At 40.1% G+C, this 21,943-nt stretch overlaps 1 protein-coding gene across 2 annotated transcripts in view; it reads right to left on the bottom strand.

The window, feature by feature from the left end:
- LOC110527866 (contactin-4) overlaps positions 1 to 21,943 on the bottom strand; it is an 85,887-nt gene that overhangs the window by 51,590 nt on the left and 12,354 nt on the right. The gene's annotated exons all lie outside the window — the stretch shown is intronic.

The raw sequence follows: 21,943 nt of genomic DNA on the forward strand, positions 1-21,943 counted from the left end.
CCTTATGTGCCTGTCTCAAATTGGACCACTGGAATCCTACCACGAGTATCTACAGTTGAAGTCGGAAGTTTATTTAAAACACATTTTTCAACCACTCCACAAATGTATTGCGAACAAACTATAGTCGGTTTGGCAAGTCGGTTACGACATCTACTTTGTAATTTTTTCAACAATTGTTAACAGACAGATTATTTCACTTATAATTCACTGTATCACAATTCCAGTGGTTCAGAAGTTTACATACACTAAGTTGACTGTGCCTTTAAACAGCTTGAAAAATTCCAGAAAATTAAGTCTAGGCTTTAGAAGCATCTGTTAGGCTAATTGACATAATTTGAGGCCTACCTTGACATCATGGGAAAATCAAAAGAAATTAGCAAAGACCTCAGAAAAAAATTGTGGACCTCCACAAGTCTGTTTCATCCTTGGGAGAATTTTACAAATGCCTGAAGGTACCACGTTATTCTGTACAAACAATAGTACGCAAGTATAAACACCACAGGACCACGCAGCCGTCATACCGCTCAGTAAGGAGATGCATTCTGTCTCCTAGAGATGAACGTACTTTGGTGCGAAAAGTGAAAATCAATCCCAGAACAACAGCAAAGGACCTTGTGAAGACGCTGGAGGAAACAGGTACAAAAGTATCTATATCCACAGTAAAGCGAGTCCTATATCGAAATATCCTGATAGGCCGCTCAGCAAGGAAGAAGCCACTGCTCAAAAACCGCCATAAAAAAAGCCAGACTACGGTTTGCAACTGCACACAGGGACAAAAATTTTAATTTTTGGAGAAATGTCCTCTGGTCTGATGAAACAAAAATAGAACTGTTTGGTCATAATGACCATCGTTATGTTTGGAGGAAAAAGAGGGAGGCTTGCACGCCGAAGAACACCATCCCAACCGTGAAGTACGGGGGTGGCAGCATCATGTTGTTTGGGTGCTTTGCTGGAGTAGCTTCACAAAATAGATGTCATCATGACGGAGGAAAATTATGTGGATATATTGAAGCAACATCTCAAGACATCAGTCAGGAAGTTAAAGCTTGGTCGCAAATGGACAATGACCCCAAGCATACTTCCAAAATTGTGGCAAAATGGCTTAAGGACAACAAAGTCAAGGTATTGGAGTGGCCATCACAAAGCCCTGACCTCAATCCTATAGAACATTTGTGGGCAGAACTGAAAGTGTGTGTGAGCAATGAGGCCTACAAACCTGACTCAGTTATACCAGGTTTGTCAGGAGGAATGAGCCAAAATTCACCCAACTTATTGTGGGAAGCTTGTGGAAGGCTACCTGGAACGTTTGACCCAAGTTAAACAATGTAAAGGCAATGCTACCACATACTAATTGAGTATGTAAAATTCTGACCCACTGGGAATATGATGAAAGAAATAAAAGCTGAAATAAACCATTCTCTCTACTATTATTCTGACATTTCACATTCTTCAAATAAAGTGGTGATCCTAACTAACCTAAGACAGGGAATATTTACTAGGATTAAATGTCAGGAATTGTGAAAAACTGAGTTCAAATTAAATGTATTTGGCTAATGTGTATGTAAACTTCCGACTTCAACTGTATCTAACCTAGGATACATTGTTCTGTATTTAAAAGCAACACAAATTCATCCCTCATAGTACTAATGGTCGACAGATATGTATACTGAACAAAAATATAAACGCAACATGTAAAATGAAATTGTTCATATGCACAAAAAGCTTATTTCTCTTAAATTTTGTGCACAAATTTGTTTTCATCCCTGTTTATGAACATTTCTCCTTTGCCAAAATAATCCATCCACCTGTCAGGTGTGGCATATCAAGATGCTGATTAAACAGGGCTCCCGAGTGGCGCAGCGGTCTAATGCACTGCACTGGTTCGATTCCAGGCAGTATCACGTCCGGACATGAGTGGGAGTTCAATAGGGCGGTGCACTATTGGCCCAACGTTGTAAATTGTAAATAAGAATGTATTCTTAACTGACTTGTCAAGTTAAATTAATATAAAATAAAAAACAGCATGATCATTACACAGGTGCACCTTGTGCTGGGGACACTACAAGGCCACTTTAAAATTTGCAGTTTTGTCACACAACACAATGCCACAGATGTCTCAAGTTTTTAGGGAGCGTGCAATTGACATGCTGACTGCAGCTCCACCAGAGCTGTTGACAGAATTTTAATGTTAATTTCTCTACCATAAGCCGCCTTCAACGTTGTTTAATAGAATTTGACAGTACGTCCAACCTACCTCACAACAGCAGACCACATGTAGCCACACCAGCCCAGGACCTTCAGATCCGGCTTCGTCACCTGCGGGATCCTCTGAAACCAGCCACCTGGACAACAGATGAAACTGTGGGTTTGCACAGCCCCATGGTGGCGATGGGGTTATGGTACGGTCAGGCATAAGTTATGGACATGGAAAACATTTGCATTTTATCGATGGCAACCTGAATGTACAGAGATACCATGACAAGATCCTGAGACCCACTGTCGTGCCATTCATCTGCCACCATCATCTCATGTTTCAACATGATAATGCACAGCCCCAAGTCGCAAGGATCTGTACACAATTCTTGGAAAGTGAAAATATCACCGTTCACCAGACATTGAACATGTTTGGGATGATCTTGATCGACATGTACGGCAGCATGCTCCTGTTCAACTTCGCACAGCCATTAAAGAGGAGTGGGACAACCTTCCACAGGCCATAATCAACAGGCTGATCAACTCTATGCAAAAGAGATGTGTCGCGCTGCATGAGGCAAATGGTGGTCACACCAGATACTGACTGGTTTTCTGATCCATGCCCCTACCTTTTTTTAAGGTATCTGTGACCAACAGATGCATATCTGTATTTCCAGTCATGTGAAATCCATAGATTGGCTCAGTGAATTCTGGAAATTCGTCACGCTGGTATGAATGATTCGGGAGACAGGCGCTGGAATGCGTAATATTTTTTATTCCACCCAAATTACGGCGTGCCGTGTAAAGGCACAGGGACAAAGACCAAACAAACACTATACAAAACACAGGGTAGAAACACAAACAAAAGAGCGAGGATTACCTCAAATAAATAACACAAGAGCACAACGATTAACACACGGGACGAGACCCGTAATCATCTGCGCAATCCACAAGCCAAAACACAGAGCACAGGTACTCACACGCACCAATGGAAAATGTAACAATAATCGACAGGACACTAGAGAACAAAGGACACACTTTAGTAATACAATTACTAATCACTGGGAATAGAAGCCAGGTGTGCGTAATGAAAGTTCCAGAGGGATCCGTGACAAAATGGAAATAACTTGGAAAACTGACCATAAATTACAGCTCAAAAATGGGAGACTGTAAATTATCCATAATTCCTAAATGTATCTCAAAATAAATTGAAAAGATACCCAATTCACTTCAATTCACAAAACCAAGTAACAAGTAAACAATATCTCACGTAATGCTCATTGTTGCTTGGAACGAGTGTCATTCAAAGAAACACAGCGAGTTTCAGCAGAGAAATTCTCATGAGACATGCCAGGCTTTCAAAGCAATTATGACACTCTTATCTATATAAGCATGCACAACTTTCCATATTCTTTCTGCAAGAAATAAGTGTTAGTTCTACTGTCTGGACATTTGAGATAATCATATATTTGAGCTAGTCAAATGCTTAGCATATTCCCCGCAGGAAATAAGCTATTTAAGAGCACCTGCCAACTTGGAATGAGTTGAGCTATGTGAAATCATGGTTCACATGAACATAAAGCCGATGTTCATATAATAAAACATTCATGATCAGTGGCTTGCTTGAGCATATGTTAATATACAACCTATTATCTCACAATTCAATATGACATATTCCAGCCTGTAGCAATAGAATAATTGTTCTTGGTTGAAATGTGATGCATTGTTTGTCAACATACTGATTACACATCTGGTAGTGATGGAAAATAATGACATAATGAATAGTGAATGATGAAACTATGATTCTAATGGTTTTGGAATATGCAAACAGAACTGTGACTTCATCTGTCCATATTAAGATAAGCATGAGTGAGGAGTGAGGAGCTTAGGGGAAGGGAAGGGGAGCCTTTCAGTGGGATGCTGCTGATTTGAATATGATTAATGGAGGGCCAGCTCCTGGAGTTCCATCCAGCACACACAGCCAGTCAGCCGCTGATAGAGTATAACCCAACATTTTCTCTGCCATTACCAGATACACTGCTTCTATTTACCCAGCACTCAGGACCGTAGACGCCTGTGCTCAGTCTTAAGCCCATAATAAGACAGTGAGGAGTCTGTACAGCTGGAAGAGGAGCTGAAGACCACTGGCACCAACGCCACATCCAGGGCTCAGTCCAGGGGAGGCCAGGCCATCTCTACCACACAGAGGACAGGACAGTGTTGTGACAACAGCAGTCCCTTCCCCTCTGTGTCACTTCAAAGTGCTGGAATCGAAAGCCATGTCAGAGGCATGCATGTCATCATCACCATCAGGACAGGAAGCACTACAGGCATCAAGGTCAGCCCTGACAAAGTCACCATTCTTCAGGCACTGCAGTGACGCACAACATGAGCTCAGTCAGTGACCTGCGTGGAACTGGGTTTTAAATTGCCCTCACAAAAAAATATGCAAAGACAGAGCATCACTTACAAAAACGGAATTGAATGCCTCATAGGCCCGTAGGCTATATCTAAGATTGAGCAAGCTGTTGTGCTAAGAGGTGTAGAGTACTGTAAAAAAAAAAAAAAATTGGCCATCACATACTAGGACTTACTGTCATTCAAGCCTTTATGTATCTTACTATGCATACGTATGAGAAACACCATTTGGTGCCCTGATACAAAACCAGCTTAAATAAATTAAATATTATTAACGTACTTTCACTTTTATCTTCATCCCGCGACGACAACAACGACAACAAAAAAACTCCCTGTCGTCTCATACATCATTCCAGCCTTGCCATGTCTACGGCACCATGTGGACAAGGTCTCAAAGAGCTCTGACCTTCCGTGTGTTGATTTCACTTAACCATCTGGCTGCTTGAGACCAACAAGGTCACTTCTCATTCCCATTCACCGGCTCAGCTTGGCCTCCTCTCCGTACAGGCTGCACTACAGTACCTGGAATAATCATGGAAGTTGTGCTTGCTCCCAAACTCTACAAAGTTATTACAGTAGGAAAAGGTGTAGCACAACTATGAAGTTAAATTGTAATACAATTTCCACGCATTAAATGCTGGGTATTACTCTGCCTATATGATCATAAAGTGTGTCTGGTTGACCACATGATATGCCAAAGCAATATCCTACACAGGAAAAGCTGAAGCCAAAGGGTGCAAATGTTATGGATACAAGAGCCTCTTGGTGCAGAAGCCGGATGAGTAAAGACGGTTCAGATAACAGCACTTAAAGGGCCAATCTGCAGTTGCTACAGTTGAAGTCGGAAGTTTACATACACTTTGGTTGGAGTCATTAAAACTCATTTTTCAACCACTCCACAAATGTCTTGCTAACAAACCATAGATATGACAAGTACGTTAGGACATCTACTATGTGCATGACACAAGTACATTTTCCAACAATTGTTTACAGACAGATTATTTCACATATAATTCACTGTATCACAATTCCAGTGGGTCAGAAGTTCACATACACTAAGTTGACTGTGTCTTTAAAACAGTCCAAACCTGAAAGGCCGCTCAGCAAGGAAGAGGCCACTGCTCCAAAACCGCCATAAAAAAGCCAGACTACAGTTTGCAACTGCACAAGGGGACAAAGATCGTACTTTTTGAAGAAATGTCCTCTGGTCTGATGAAACAAAAGTAGAACTGTTTGGCCATATTGACCATCGTTATGTTTGGAGGAAAAAGGGGAGGCTTGCAAGCCGAAGAACACCATCCCAACCGTGAAGCACAGGGGTGGCAGCATCATGTTGCGGGGGTGCTTTGTTGCAGGAGGGACTGGTACTTTTCACAAAATGGGAATGTGATGAAAGAAATAAAAGCTGAAATAAATCATTATCTCTACTATTATTCTGACATTTCACATTCTTAAAATAAAGTGGTGATCCTAACTGACCTAAGACAGGGAATTTTTACTAGGATTAAATGTCAGGAAAACTGAGTTTGAATGTATTTGGCTAAGATGTATGTAAACTTCCGACTTCAACTGTACCTCCATTTTTGGACATACACATGAATGATTGATTCTTGAAGATTTTAAGTTCTACATGCCTCATGAGCTTAGTTTAACTCTTGTACCCCATCAGAACCCCAAATATAAGCTTTTTTTTTTAAATGTCAATGTGTGTAAACAAAGTACATGTAAACAAACACTGTATAGCCTCAAAACACAGTTAAAACTATAATTTCTTGCATCCATAGCTCTGTCTATGAATTTCAAATTGGTTCCATTTTGCCAGATCCATCCCTTTCTACAGAAACCATGCCAGGGAGGCCACTTTGTCATTGCATTCAACGGTGGATTGCCCCTTTAAGCACTCTCTCCCTCATTAAGCAGTGGAAATGTTGAGATGTTGAGTGGGCTATTTAAGGCTACTCAGAAATCCATAACTGTTTACTGTATGTTGCCAGAAATTAGGGACTAAGCAATTTAAAGTTGTCTTACCAATGACTTTGAGGTTAATAGCTGCAGTCGTGTCTAAGCTCACATTATTTTTTATATGAGAAATGTATTGGAGTGTGTCTGAGGACCGAGGAGTCCTCATAAAAAAAAATCTTATACTGTGGGCCAGCTGAGGGTGACAGGTGAGTATCTTTAATTTTGTATATCTTGCTTCCCACTCAAATAGCCTCCCTGTCTTCATATTTTACATCATAAAAAATGACAAGCAGTCACAGGTGGGTCAAGTGTGAATGACATAAACGGAAATAAACATTCCAACCTCTTAATATGCAAAATCCCAATTTATAATTCATCATACTGTATGTCATTCGCACCAAGGTGTAACATATGATAGCATACCATATGAGTTATGAATATGTCAATCATTCATATTTTAATGAAACTGTTTGATTATTTAAGAAAAGGTGTGTACAATTGATTGGTAGGCTATCAAACTGTCCTATCACACCGTGATCATAAACACTAGCTCTGAACCATACTAGAGGAGAAAGGTTATCTAATGGCTTTATAAGCACCAGTATTATGAAAGGCAGCAGTATCATGTAAATAATAGCAGGAAGAGAAGCATAGGTTTTTTTTTTATAGACAACTATTGATGCACAGTAAGAGCCAAACCTTTTAGCTCATAAGCATTATATGTGCGTCATAAAACACATAATGCATGTTTAGACAGAATGTGGGGATATGAAACAGAATAAATAAGTAAATAACAAGGCCAATGAAACTAAATCAGTGTAATTGTGCATGTAAAAGTGACAGGGTATGGATTATTATTGAGATTCCTGAACCCACGGTGTTGTGAAACGATACGTCTTTAAGGTGGACAGGGGAGATGAGGGAGACATTGCGTCAAAGGCTGCTACAGGCTCGGCATAAACAACCCTCATTCAACATCCACCCAGGAGGCATTTTCTGTTCATCCTAACAAAAACAACACCTGTATACTGGCATGGGGAGTGAATGTAGGATAAGAATGTGTGTTTTTATACAGTATTTTCTATCCACTCTTACTGCATACCACAAATACTCAAGGAATATATGAAATATTTGTTCACCAGGGAAGAAATATATGAATATCTGGGGGGGGAAATGTGTCATTGGAAGCTATCTATCTTGGGAATGGGTACACTAATGGATTCTACAGCCCACATCGAACTGCTGAGAGGATACAGTGAGCATACGCAATATGTCCTTCAAGACATCTAGGTACTGTAGGTTGGGCGTTGGACCAACAGACATCAGAGGAGCATGTAATGTCTCTCATCATCATAGGACACGTCTGTCAGGGTAGTGGCATGGAGCCAGAGAGTGCTCTCTCATCTCTGGAACTGACCACGAGCACAAAGTAATGAGATCATCCTGGGCAAAGTGATGCTGAGAATAATCTCCTCTCCATCCCTCCATGGCACGGTGGACACATTTCTCCAGGCCCTTCTGCCGATAGTCCATCCATCCTCTAGCAGAGGCCAGTGGCACCGGAGTGATCACTGCCTGGAATAGCCCAGCCCCCAACACAACATCTGACTAGTCAAATCATAGCAGAAACAGAGGAAGGATGGAGTTCAATCATATTGACAAAATGAGACATCTGAACCCCCCTTTAGAGGAGCATTTTTCTTTTCTCACTCCCCACTGTCATCTAAATGACCATTGTCCGACCTAAGTAAGGCCAGGTAATGATATTTGCTGGTTGAGATAGGTATGGCAGGATTGTCGATCTACAGTATTGCCAGTGCATCTCCGGGAAATGTTTTCTACTAAGAGGGCAAAGAAAGGAAATGGTTATTCCAGATCAAATCTATTTTGCTTTTGGCAAAAAAAAGTATGAGAGAGCATTTGTGGGTAAATCACAATGCAGAACCAGTGGTGAGGCTGAGGGATGGCAGTGGTCTTAATCCATTAGGCCTGGCAGCCATTGAGAGACTGACTAAAGCCTTCTTTATGCTGCCCCTATATTTGGGGACACATTATTGATAAATCCCTGCAAAGAGGGGCTTTTGAAGACAGACACAAACCTATACAATCCAGAGAAAGTAAAAAAGGGCCACAATGTGGCCCTGAAGATAAAGATAAATCTATCACAGGCCAGTAAGTGTAACGGTAAAAAGACCGTTTAAAGGTTTAGAATAATCACAGATGTCAGGAGTTATTTTTCACCGTGTGAGGATGTAAGTTGTCTTAGAAATATAGAGTCAACTAACGGTGAGGTGCTGTGATGTCTGGGAGAGTTCTGTTGATGGATGGGCTGGGCCAGCGCCCACAGTAGCCTCACAAAGCCAGAGTGAAATGGCACAGGGCATAGGGCAGAATGACAGACCATGACACAAGCAGACAAAATCAGTAGAGCCAAGCTATAGGGACAGACAGCACACACTGCCACAGACAAATAGGCCTTTGACCCACTCTGTCTGCCCCAGAGAGTTGTAGCCACACAGTGGACTGAGCCAGTCACAGTCACATGCTTCACAGAGAAGAATCACATGCCAAAGCCATTACTTCTCTGACTGATGACTTATTCTCCTCACGTTCACACTCACGGACCTAGTTGTTTGGTTTGCAAATTCCAAGATAAAAAAGACTGGGAGGGAGGCCCTAAACTGGAGGCAGGCATGTGCTGGTTTATTGCAAGTGTAAGCAGCTCATCAGAAGATTGGTTCATTGCAAATCCATGTAGTGTGCAGTGCATTAATCATGCTGCAGCCTGCACTGCCTCAGTATTTATGTTGTGGTGTAGTTTCTAGCGAACAGGAGTGGTGAAAATGCTGCCCAACAGCAAGGAAACTCTCATTATGTTTGTCACATCATTCATTGTCCCAATATCGTTAATTTTGTTACACATACTGATTTACTTGTCGTGTTTGAATAGCGCATATTAATAGACTTCAAAATATACACCCACACTGCTCGGCAATCCAGTCTGTTACAGTAGATGTTATTCACAAACAGTACCTTCGGAAAGTATTCAGACCCCTTGACTTAAAAAAATAAATAAAATAAATACATTTGATTTATTTATTTAACTAGGCAAGTCAGTTAAGAACAAATTCTTATTGTCACGACTTCCGCTGAAGTCGGATCCTCTCCTTGTTCGGGCGGCGTTCAGCAGTCGACGTCACCGGCTTTCTAGCCTTCGCCGCTCCATTTTTTCATTTATCCATTTGTTTTGTCTTGTTCCCTGCCCACCTGGTTTTCATTCCCCAATCCCCCTACATGTATTTATTCCTATGTTCCCCCTCATGCCTTTGTGTGAGATTGTTTTGTGTTACGTGTCTATTTTGATGCGCTATACTGGTAGGCATTTATTCCGTGTTTTATTTCACGAGGTATGTTTATTTGTTTGTACATAATTATTGTGACTGTTTGCACTTTTGCCAATTGGCTGGAAGTTTTGACGCAGTGGTGTCCGTCTGTTGGTTTCTCCTGTCTAAATAAAGTGTGTGCCTGTTCACAACTCTCTGCTCTCCTGCACCTGACTCCGCACACCATTGACACTTATTTTCAATGACGACATAGGAACAGCAACTGCCTTGCTCAGGGGCAGAACGACAGATTTTTACCTTGCCAGCTCAGGGATTCAATCTTGCAACTTTTCAGTTACTAGTCCAAAGCTCTAACCAATAGGCTACCTGCCGCCTTATTCTAAAATGTAATAAATAGCTTTTTTTCCCTCATCAATCTACACACAACGACAAAAAACAAAGCAAAAACAGTTCTTTTTTGTGTGCTAATTTATACAAAAATATATAAAAACATATAATATTTACATTATTATTCAGACCCTTTACTCAGTACTTTGTTGGTGCACCTTTGGCAGCAGTTACAACCTTGAGTCTTCTTGGGTATGACGCTACAAGCACCTGACCGTGCTGCTGCTCCAGTTTCAACTGTTCTGCCTTATTATTATTCGACCATGCTGGTCATTTATGAACATTTGAACATCTTGGCCATGTTCTGTTATAATCTCCACCCGGCACAGCCAGAAGAGGACTGGCCACCCCACATAGCCTGGTTTCTCTCTAGGTTTCTTCCTAGGTTTTGGCCTTTCTAGGGAGTTTTTCCTAGCCACCGTGCTTCTACACCTGCATTGCTTGCTGTTTGGGGTTTTAGGCTGGGTTTCTGTACAGCACTTTGAGATATCAGCTGATGTACGAAGGGCTATATAAATAACTTTGATTTGATTTGATTTGGAAAACCTGTATTTGGGGAGTTTTTCCTATTCTTCTCTGCAGATCCTTTCAAGCTTTGTGAAGTTGGATGAGTTGCTGCACAGCTTTTTTCAGGTCTCTCCAGAGTGGTTCGATCAGGTTCAAGTCCTGGGTCTGGCTGGGCCATACAAGGACATTCAGAGACTTGTATGAAAAACACTGAAAAACACCCCCACAGCTTGATGCTGCCACCACCATGCTTCACTGTAGGGATGGTGCAAGGGTTCCTCCAGACGTGACGCTTGGCATTCAGGCCAAAGAGTTCAATCTTGGTTTCATCAGACCAGAGAATCTTGTTTCTCATAGTCTGAGAGTCTTTAGGTGCCTGTTGGCAAACTCCAAGCAGGTTGTCATGTGCCTTTTACTGAGGAGCGGCTTCCGTCTGGCCGCTCTAGCATAAAGTCTTAATTGGTGGAGTGCTGCAGAGATGGTTGTCCTTCTGGAAGGTTCTCCCATCTCCACAGAGGAACTCTAGAGCACTATCAGAGTGACCATCGGGTTCTTGGTCACCTCCCTGACCAAGGCCATTCTCCCCCTATTGCTCAGTTTGGCTGGGCGGCCAGCTCTAGGAACAGTCTTGGTGGTTACAAACTACTTCCATTTAAGAATGATGGAGCGCACTGTGTTCTTGGGGGCTTTCAATGCTGCCAAAATGTTTTGTTACCCTTCCCCAGCTCTGTGCCTCGACACAATCCTTTCTCAGAGCTCTACGGACAATTCCTTCAAACTCCTGGATTGGTTTTTGCTCTGACATGCACTGTCAACTGTAGGACCTTATATACACAGGTGTGTGCCTTTCCAAATCATGTCCAATCAATTGAAATTACCACAGGTGGACTCCAATGAAGTTGTAGAAACATCTCAAGGATGATCAATGGAAACAGGATGTACCTGAACTCAAATGAGACTCATAGCAAAGTGTTTAAATAATAATAAATGTGCAAACATTTCTAAAAATCTGTTTTTGCTTTGTCATTATGGGGTATTGCGTGTAGATTGATGAGGCATTTTTATTTATTTAATACATTTTTGAATTAAGGCTGTAACGGAACAAAATGTGGCACAAGTCAAGGTTCTGAATACTTTCCAAAGGTACAGAAAGCTATCAAAACCATTGACTTATTCCACATTTTGTTGTATTACAGCCTTAATTCAAAATGGACTAAATAAATATTTTTTCTCACCCATCTACACACAATACCCCATAATGACAAACCACATATTTATTGAAAATTAAATACAAAAATATCTAATTTACAGTACTAGTCAAAAGTTTGGACATGCTACTCATTCCAGGGTTTTTCTTTATCTTTACTATTTTCTATATTGCAGAATAATAGTGAAGACATCAAAACTATGAAATAACACATACAGAGTCATGTAGTAACCAATAAAGTAGTAAACAAATCAAAATATATTTTATATTTGAGATTCTTCAAAGTAGCTACCCTTTGCCTTGAAGACAGCTTTGCACACTCTTGGCATTCTCTCAACCAGCTTCCTGAGGTAGTCACCTGGAATGCATTTCAATTAACAGGTGCCTTGTTAAAAGTTATTTTGTGGAATTACTTTCCATCTTAATGCATTTGAGCCAATCAGTTGTGTTGTGACAAGGTAGGGGTGGTATATAGAAGATAGCCCTATTTGGTAAAAGACCAAGTCCATATTATGGCAAGAACAGCTCAAATAAGCTATAAGAGAAACAACAGTCCATCCTTACTTTAAGACCTGAAGGTCAGTCAATCTGGAACATTTCAAGAACTTTGAAAGTTTCTTCAAGTGCAGTCAGATGAAACTGGCTATGATTAAACTGGCTCTCATGAGAACCACCACTGGAAAGGAAGACCCATAGTTACATCTGATGCAGAGGATAAATTCATTAGAGTTAACTGCACCTCAGAATGCAGTCCAAATAAATGCTTCACAGAGTTTATGTAACAGACATCTTAACATCAACTGTTCAGAGACTGCTTGAATCAGGCCTTCATAGCCGAATTGCTGCAAAGAAACCACTACTAATTGACACCAATAATAAGAAGAGACTTATTTGGGCCAAGAAAAACGAGCAATGGATATTAGACATTAAATCTGTTGTTTTTGTCTATTGAGTCCAAATTTGAGATATTCGGTTCCAACCGCCGTGTCTCTGAGATGCAGAGTAGGTGAACAGATGATCTCCGCATGTGTTTCCCACCGTGAAGCATGGAGAACGAGGTGTGGTGGTGTGAGGGTGCTTTGCTGTCACTGTCCGTGGTTTATTTAGAATTCAAGGCACACTTAACCAACATGACTACCACAGCATTCTGCAGCGATACACCATCCCATCTGGTTTGCGCTTAGTGGGACAATTATGGACAATGACCGAAAACACATCTCCAGGCTGTGTAAGGGCTATTTGACCAGGGAGCGTGATGGAGTGCTGCATCAGTTTGGGTTTGGGATGAGTTGGACCGCAAAGTGAAGGAAAAGCAGCCAACAAGTGATCAGCATATGTAGGAACTCCTTCAAGACTGTTGGAAAAGCATTCCTCATGAAGCTGGTTGAGAGAATGCCAAGAGTGTGCAAAGCTGTTATTCTACTTTGAAGAATCTAAAATCTAAAATATTTTGACTGTCTGTCTGGGTAAGTCTCTAAGAGCTTTTCACACCTGGATTGTGCAACATTTGCCCATTATTTCTTTTCAAAATTCTTCAAGCTCTTTCAAATTGGTTGAAAGTTTGTTGAACCTTGGTGGACAACCATTTTCACATCTTTCCATAGATTTTCAAGTAGATTTAAGTCAAAACTGTAACTCGGCCACACAGGAACATACAATGTCTTCTTGGTAAACAACTCCAGTGTAGATTTGGCCTTGTGTTTTCGGTTATTGTCCTGCTGAAAGGTGAACTCATCTCTCAGTGTCTGTTGGAAAGCCGACTGAACCAGGTTTTCCTGTGAGATATAGCTTGTGCTTAGTTTTATTCCATTTCTTTTTAATCCTGAAAAACTCACCAGTCCTTAACGATTACAAGCAGACCCATAACATGATGCAGCCACTACTATGCTTGAAAATATGGAGTGTGGTACTCATTAACATCTTGTATTGGATTTGCCCCAAACATAAAGCTTTGTATTCTGGACGTGAATTGCTTTGCCACATTTTCTGCAGAATTACTTTAGTACCTTATTGCAAACAGGATGCATATTTTGTACAGGCTTCCCTCTTTTCACTCTGTCAAGTAGGTTAATATTGTGGAGTAAATACAATGTTGTTGATCCATCCTCAGTTCTCCTATCACAGCCATTAAACTCTGTAAACTGTTTTAAAGTCACCATTAGCCTCAATGGTGAAATCCCTGAGTGGTTTCCTTCCTCTCCGGCAACTGAGTTATGAAGGACGCCTGTATCTTGGCAGTGATTGGGTGTATTGATGCACCATTCAAAGTGTAATTAATAGCGTTGCCATGCTCAAAGGGATATTCAATGTCAGATTTTTTTTCTTCTCCAATGCGAGGCATTGGAAAATCTCCCTGGTCTTTGTGGTTCTATCTGTCTATGAAATGCAGTACTCGACCAAGGGAACTTAAAGATAATTGTATGTGTGGGGTACAGAGATGAGGTAGTCATTAAAAAATCATGTTAAACATTATTATTGCAAACACAGTGAGTCCATGCAACTTATTATGTGACTTGTTAAGCACATTTTCACTCCTGTACTTGCCACAACAAAGAGGCTGAATACTTATTGACTCAAGACATTTTAGCATTTCATTTTTTATTAATTTGTAAACATAATTACACTTTGACATGATGGGGTATTGTGTGTAGGCCAGTGACAAAAAAACGAAATGTAATCCATTTTAAATTCAGGCTGTAACACAACAAAATGTGGAAAAAGTCAAGGGGTGTGAATACATTCTGAAGGCAATGTACGAGTTGATATCGGAGTTTTATTGTAATAAGTTCGGTACAAATGGCAGTGGTGTGTACGGAATCAATATACAGTATATTCCACCCCATTCAAACGCAGTGCCAGAAATGAATCATCCACTCAAGAGAGAGGTGTTATGTTTTAAGGCTGTAATTCTAAACCCTTTGTGGAGGTAGATGGAGATATTACTGTGTTAATATGAGACTTGCAATTTCCCATCCTATGGGATCTCAATTACATCCTTGCGGAACTGCATAGAGTGTGGCACTGACATTACTTTCCTAGTTAATGTGATGTTAATACATCCACAGAATAAGATTGCACTACAAAAAGGTTACGCGAATTAACCCGGACATAAAAATAACATGCATACATTGACGCCCCTCTCAATGTCTTGCATTGTCAAGATTAATAGGTTCCTAGGTGCGAGTCAAATTTTTTTATTGGTAGCATCGGTACAAGCTGCTCATTCTACGTGGTCACCTCACTCCAAACTTCCTCGTTTTATTAGGATTTGGTCAAACAGTAATGTGCATTATGCTCATGATTCCTTTAATGAAAGTCTCTGCCCTGCCCCTGTGCCTGTTTCACTTGGGCCTGCTGCTGAGATGAGTGAGACACTCACCATTCCTTTCCCCCCTAGCCTTTGCTGTCCAAAGGGAATATGCCTTTCTCTCGTTTCCAGGGCAGGGACATCTGTTTTTGGGAGATACTGGGAAATCTGGTCTAAGGCTTACGGTCTAATTGAGTTCTCACTGCTTCCAGTATACAGAATTGATGTCATGTTGCTAGATAGCCAGCTAGCTTCCCTAATGTTGCTAGCTAGCAAGCCAGAAATTGAAGAAAGTCCTTTGCCTACAACTAGCTGGATAATTTGCTAGCTAGCAATATGTAGGCTGTCCACCCACTCTGCCTAGAGTGATGAAATTTCAAAAATACATTTTATCAAGACAAATATGAATATTAATTTTCTGAATCACTCAGTGGGGTCTTTCTCAAACACACTGTATCATTAAAATGATATGCAAAAAGTCTGATTTTGTATCCTAACACATCTGATAATAAGCACCGAGCTCTGTTGACATAACTTTTGAGGAATTTAAATGTTGTGGTTTTGTGGACTTCATAGTTAATGGGTTGCAAAAAGCTGAATTAGCATGACACAAACTGAATTAAATGTAAAAGTCTTTACTAAATAAAAAGCTTAGTAAACCCTCAGTGCTCCATTGACATTTCACAGAGATACACTTGTTTTTGTGAGAAAACTTTGAAAAATAACAGGAATTTTCCATCCTGAACTCCAATCACTTTTACACGGATTATGATAGAGATTTGAGGTTAGGACCATTGGTTTTTATTACAGAATGAACATATTATTTAATCAATTGGTCAAAATATGCTTTTTGATTGGACACCCTAAAATATGTTGAACAAATAATTGAATTCACCTTCACCATGCTGTAATGCACATTGCTCCCGATTCCAGGTAACCAAATGTTTAGCTAAACGGTTAGCGTCGTCACTAGCATAAACGTTTTTTTCATTTTTTAATTAACATTTATTTAACTAGGCAAGTCAGTTAAGAACAAATTCTTATTTAAAATGACGGCCACCAGAATACAAAAGGCCTCCTGCAGGGCCGAGGGCTGGGATAAAATAAAAAAATAAAAAAATAAAAAATATAGGACAAAACACACATCACGACAAGAGAGACGCCACAATCCTACATAAAGAGAGACCTAAAACAACAACATAGCATGGCAGCAACACATGAAAACAGCATGGTAGCAACACAACATGACAACAACATGGTACTGTAGCAACACAACATGGCAGCAGCACAACATGGTACAAACATTATTGGGAACAGACAACAACACCAACACAAAAGGCAAGAAGGTAGAGACTAGAGGTCGATTATTTAGGGCCGATTTCAAGTTTTCATAACAATCAGTAATCTGCATTTTTGGACACCGATTTTGACCAATTACATTGCACTCCACGAGGAAACTGCGTGGCAGGCTGACCACCTGTTACGCGAGTGCTGCAAGGAGCCAAGGTAAGTTTCTAGCTAGCATTAGACTGATCTTGTAAAAAACAATCAATCTTAACGTAATCACTAGTTAACTACACATGGTTGATGATATTACTAGTTTATCTAGCTTGTCCTGCGTTGCATATAATCAATGCGGTGCCTGTTAATTTATCATCGAATCACAGCCTACTTCCTCAAACGGGTGATGATTTAACAAGCTCATTTGCGAAAAAAGCACTGTCGTTGCACCAATGTGTACCTAACCATAAACATCAATGCCTTTCTTAAAATCAATACAGAAGTTAAAAAAAATGTAAACCTGCATATTTAGTTAATATTGCCTGCTAACATGAACTTCTTTTAACTAGGGAAATTGTGTCACTTCTCTTGTGTTCTGTGCAAGCAGAGTCAGGGTACATGCAGCAGTTTGGGCCGCCTGGCTCGTTGCGAACTGTGTGGAGACCATTTCTTCCTAACAAAGACCGTAATTAATTTGCCCGAACTTTACATAACTATGACATAACATTGAAGGTTGTGCAATGTAACAGCAATATTTAGACTAAGGGTTGCCACCCGTTCGACAAAATACGGCACAGTTCCGTATTTCGCTGAAAGAATAAACGTTTTGTTTTCAAAATGATAGTTTCCGGATTTGACCATATTAATGACCTTAGGCTCGTATTTCTGTGTGTTTATTATATTATAATTAAGTCTATGATTTGATATTTGATAGAGAAGTCTGACTGAGCGGTGGTAGGCAGCATCAGGCTCGTAAGAATTCATTCAAACAGCACTTTCCTGCATTTGCCAGCAGCTCTTCGCTGTGCTTCAAGCATTGCGCTGTTTATGACTTCAAGCCTATCAACTCCCGAGAATAGTCTGGCAATACTATAGTTCCTATAAGAATATCCAATAGTCAAAGGTATATGAAATACAAATGTATAGAGAGAATTAGTCCTATAATTCCTATAATAACTACAACCTAAAACTTCTTAACTGGGAATATTGAAGACTCATGTTAAAAGGAACCACCAGCTTTCATATGGTCTCATATACTGAGCAAGGAATTTAAACATTAGCTTTTTTACATGGCACATATTGCACTTTTACTTTCTTCTCCAACACTGTGTTTGCATTATTTAAACCAAATTGAACATATTTATTTATTGATTTGAGACTAAATAGATGTTATTAATGTATTATATTAAGTTAAAATAAAAGTGTTCATTCAGTATTGTTGTAATTGTCATCATTACAAATATGTATGTGGAGGTTGAGAGCAGCAGTAGGTGTCTCAGATAGGGGGAAGTGAGGCCTAAGAGGGTTTAATAAATAAGCATCAACCAGTGGATCTTGCGACAGGTATACAGAGATAACCAGTTTACAGAGGAGTATAGAGTGCAGTGATGTGTCCTATAAGGAGCATTGGTGGAAAATCTGATGGCCGAATGGTAAAGAACATCTAGCCGCTCGAGAGCACCCTTACCTGCCGATCTATAAATTACGTCTCCCTAATCGAGCATGGGTAGGATGGTCATCTGAATCAGGGTTAGTTGTGCAGCTGGGGTGAAAGAGGAGCAATTGCGATAGAGGAACAAGTCTAGATTTAACCTTAGCCTGCAGGTTTGATATGTGCTGAGAGAAGGACAGAGTACCGTCTAGCCATACTTCCAAGTAGTTGTGTGAGGTGACTACCTCAAGCTCTAAACCCGCAGCAGTAGCAATCACACCGGTGGGGAGAGGGGCTTTCTTCTTACCAAACCACATGACCTTTGTTTTGGAGGTGTTCAGAACAAGGTTAAAGGCAGAGAAAGATTGTTGGACACTAAGAAACAATTGTTGTAGAGCATTTAACACAAAATCCAGGGAGGGATTATAAGAGTATAAATCGGTATCATCTGCATATAAATGGATGAGAGAGCTTCCTACTGCTTGATGTCAATTGTTGATGTCAATTGAAACTGGCAGGTTGACTTAATTACTAACCTTGCTTGCCATGGCCTTGGCTACTAGCTAGCATACTAATTAATTAATTAACATTATACATTTTTTTATTGTATATACTGTACATTATCATAGTCTTAGCAAACTCCTTGGCAGCAAGCTAAGCATGTTTTATATTTAGGTACCTAGCTAGCTAGCTTTGCAAACATCAGCTTAGCAAGCTAGCTACCGGTCTCAGACTGCTGGATTCCTAAGTGACAGTGGTTGAAAAATCAAGAGTAGGCAATAGAAAAATGGCTGTAAAATCAGTTCTAGCTTAGATTAGAAGAAAGTCTGATCTAGGTCAGGGGTCCTCAAAGTGAGGAGGTACTGATCTAAATATATATATATATATATATATATATATATATATATATATATATATATAAAACTATATATATCTACCGACAACATATTAAAGACATTTTGGCTAAGGGATTCGTGGAATAAGTTTAGAGTGTGTAATACAATACAATATTATTAATCTCTTATGTTCTTAACCCTGGCCAACATAGGCCTGGGGATACTGGTATCCACAGCACTCCACTATTTTTACATAAATGCACTGTAATTTAAGCTTTAAAACTGCAATCTTTTCTGTCTGCCTCCTGGAAAATGTGTAGAATTGCAGGATACTAGCTTTAAAGCTGTACCAACAAAACATTTCTCTGCTCCATGACAAAATGTGTGCAATTACAGGAAATTGGCTTGGAAACAACATAATTATCTCTCCATTGCGGGCCAAGAAACAGGCCTTTAAAATGTTCCTTCCCAGGGCCCGAGCCCCAGGGCCAGACTTGGTTCGTCCGGCCATGCACTGCAGAAGTCATAGTAAAACTTTTTTTTTCTCACTCGAGTTGTGTTCTGGTTATGAGGAGGTCCCTGATGAATTTGCTATCACAAAAGGGTTCTCCAGACCCCAAAATTTTGAGAACCCATGATCTAGCTAATTTGTTTTGCGTTTCCACTTACTCATGTGGTGAATTAGCCCCAAATAAATGAACCTATGATATGTGACTAATTTCAGAATACTAGGTGTATGTCGTGTGTCACTACTTTACAGAAGAGACATTTGAACATTAAAAAAAAAAGTTGATCTAAACACATTTATTGGCAGAAAGGCCTTCTGTAACATGTGAATTGTCATGTGCCTTAATAACAAACTTGTATGCCATCTGTAAAGCTGAATAATATTGTTAAATTACTAGCCTAGTTGGTTTAGCCACAGAAAAAGTCAGAAACCTTCCCGCTAGCCATGAGTGGCTGAGATAATAAGTGGGCTGGACATGCCGAGAGATGAGTTTGGATTATTCTGCCATGTAGTACACTTCTGTCTATTTGAGCTGGTCAGTATGTGTAGGTAATCCTGTCTCATGCTGCTTTCAAAAATATATATTGCCTAGTAGAACTGCATAAGTGTTGCTCTCCACTTTCTGGAGGACTGAGTTTTGAAATCAGTGGAATTAGAATATGATAACTAAGGAGATGGAGAAACCACCTGTCTCGGGATTACATCTTCAAACTAAGGGCAACCATGGCATCAGTGAGAGAGTTAAATATCTTCCAGATATTACATGCCTAATTTTGTCAGAAAGTCATTTTCATTTCAAGTTAAAGTGTACTGTTAGCTAGCTAGCTAAAGTTAGCTGGCTGGCTCGCTAGCGAACATAACATGTATGATCTGTGTAGTAATAGTATTCGTACTTCAGAGCCATTTGCATTGCTAGTTATAGACTAATGTTAGCTAGCTAACATTGAACCTGGTTGGGTAGCTATCTGCAGATTCATGCAGGGTATTAACGTCATGAGTTGGGATTATGGTTAATTGTTTACCTAGCTACCTACATGTCTTAACAAAAGACTCCAGTATGCAAGTAACCATTTCAAAATCATTTGAATGATGTCACTGTGACAACTGTTGATAGACGTAGCTGGTAAAGAGCAAAGAAAAACTGACACATTTACGAACGCTCAACACCTGTTGAATATGGCCGGTGTCAGTAAACGTTGGCAAAAAAAGTGTAAATTGTTGCCAGCAGCACAGCTGCAGTCATGGATAAACTAAACATAGCCTAAACAGCTCTGCTAGAGCGAGTAAAATGGTCAGCGAGCTGTTTGTGTCTGGAAGTAGCTAGCAAGCTAGCCAACTTTAGCCAGTTAGCTTGGGTGCTTGACTGCTGTTGTTAGGACAGAATGCTCTAATCAATCCTCAAAGAGATGGGTGGGGCTAAGCTTAAGAGGGTGTGAACAATGCTGAATGGGTGTAGACAGAGAAGAGGTATCTCTATTTAACTACATACCATTCTGGAGCCCTATTTTAACAGTAAAACATAACAACAATAGCCTAATTGTCAACCCAACATTCCTGACAATCACTGTATTAGGTTGCACATCAAAATATTTTGAATCATGCATTCTTGCATGGACGTGTTACATGCTTAGAAAAAAAGGTGCTATCTAGAATCTAAATGGGTTCTTCGGCTGTCCCCATAAGAGAACCCTTTGAATAACTAGTTTTGGTTCCAGGTAAAACCTTTTTCAGTTCCAGGTAGAACCCCTTTGCACAAGGGTTCTTCTATTGGGACAGCTGAAGAACCATTTTGGAACCCTTTTTTCCTAAGAGTGTAAATGAAACAATGTTCTTCTTGATACTATGTCAGTGGTCAGTTACACCTCTTATTAAAAACTTGCGAATTACTTTCTAGAACAGTTACACATTTTGTCTATTGCGACCAAATTACAGGCTGGTGCCAACAACTGAAAAAGTTGTAAATGTTAGTCTGGTGCCCTGGTCTGAAGCATCTTCAATTATGTGTGGTGATGAACTAAATGATCTATCACCTTAAAGCTTTAATTAGTATACAGTACTAACTGTTCATTATAACCCCACACATTTCCATTAAACTGTGAACCAAGCAACATAGAGTACACACTCTCTTTTCTTACTGAGAGGACACTGAAAGCCTGCATATGTTTTACAAAGAGTAGAACATACAGTTCCATACAAAATGGAGCCTGAAAGAGACACACTTTTGTCAACCATCACCCCCCAATTCATTATGATGAGATATGGCACCATTCACTATTATTATATCTTGCTTAATCTAAATGTAATGTTCAGTTCTATGATGTTAACCTTCCTATTGCGAGTGT

The sequence above is a fragment of the Oncorhynchus mykiss genome, chromosome 7 (genome assembly GCF_013265735.2).
Source record: "Oncorhynchus mykiss isolate Arlee chromosome 7, USDA_OmykA_1.1, whole genome shotgun sequence".
Classification (NCBI taxonomy): Eukaryota; Metazoa; Chordata; class Actinopteri; order Salmoniformes; family Salmonidae; genus Oncorhynchus; species Oncorhynchus mykiss.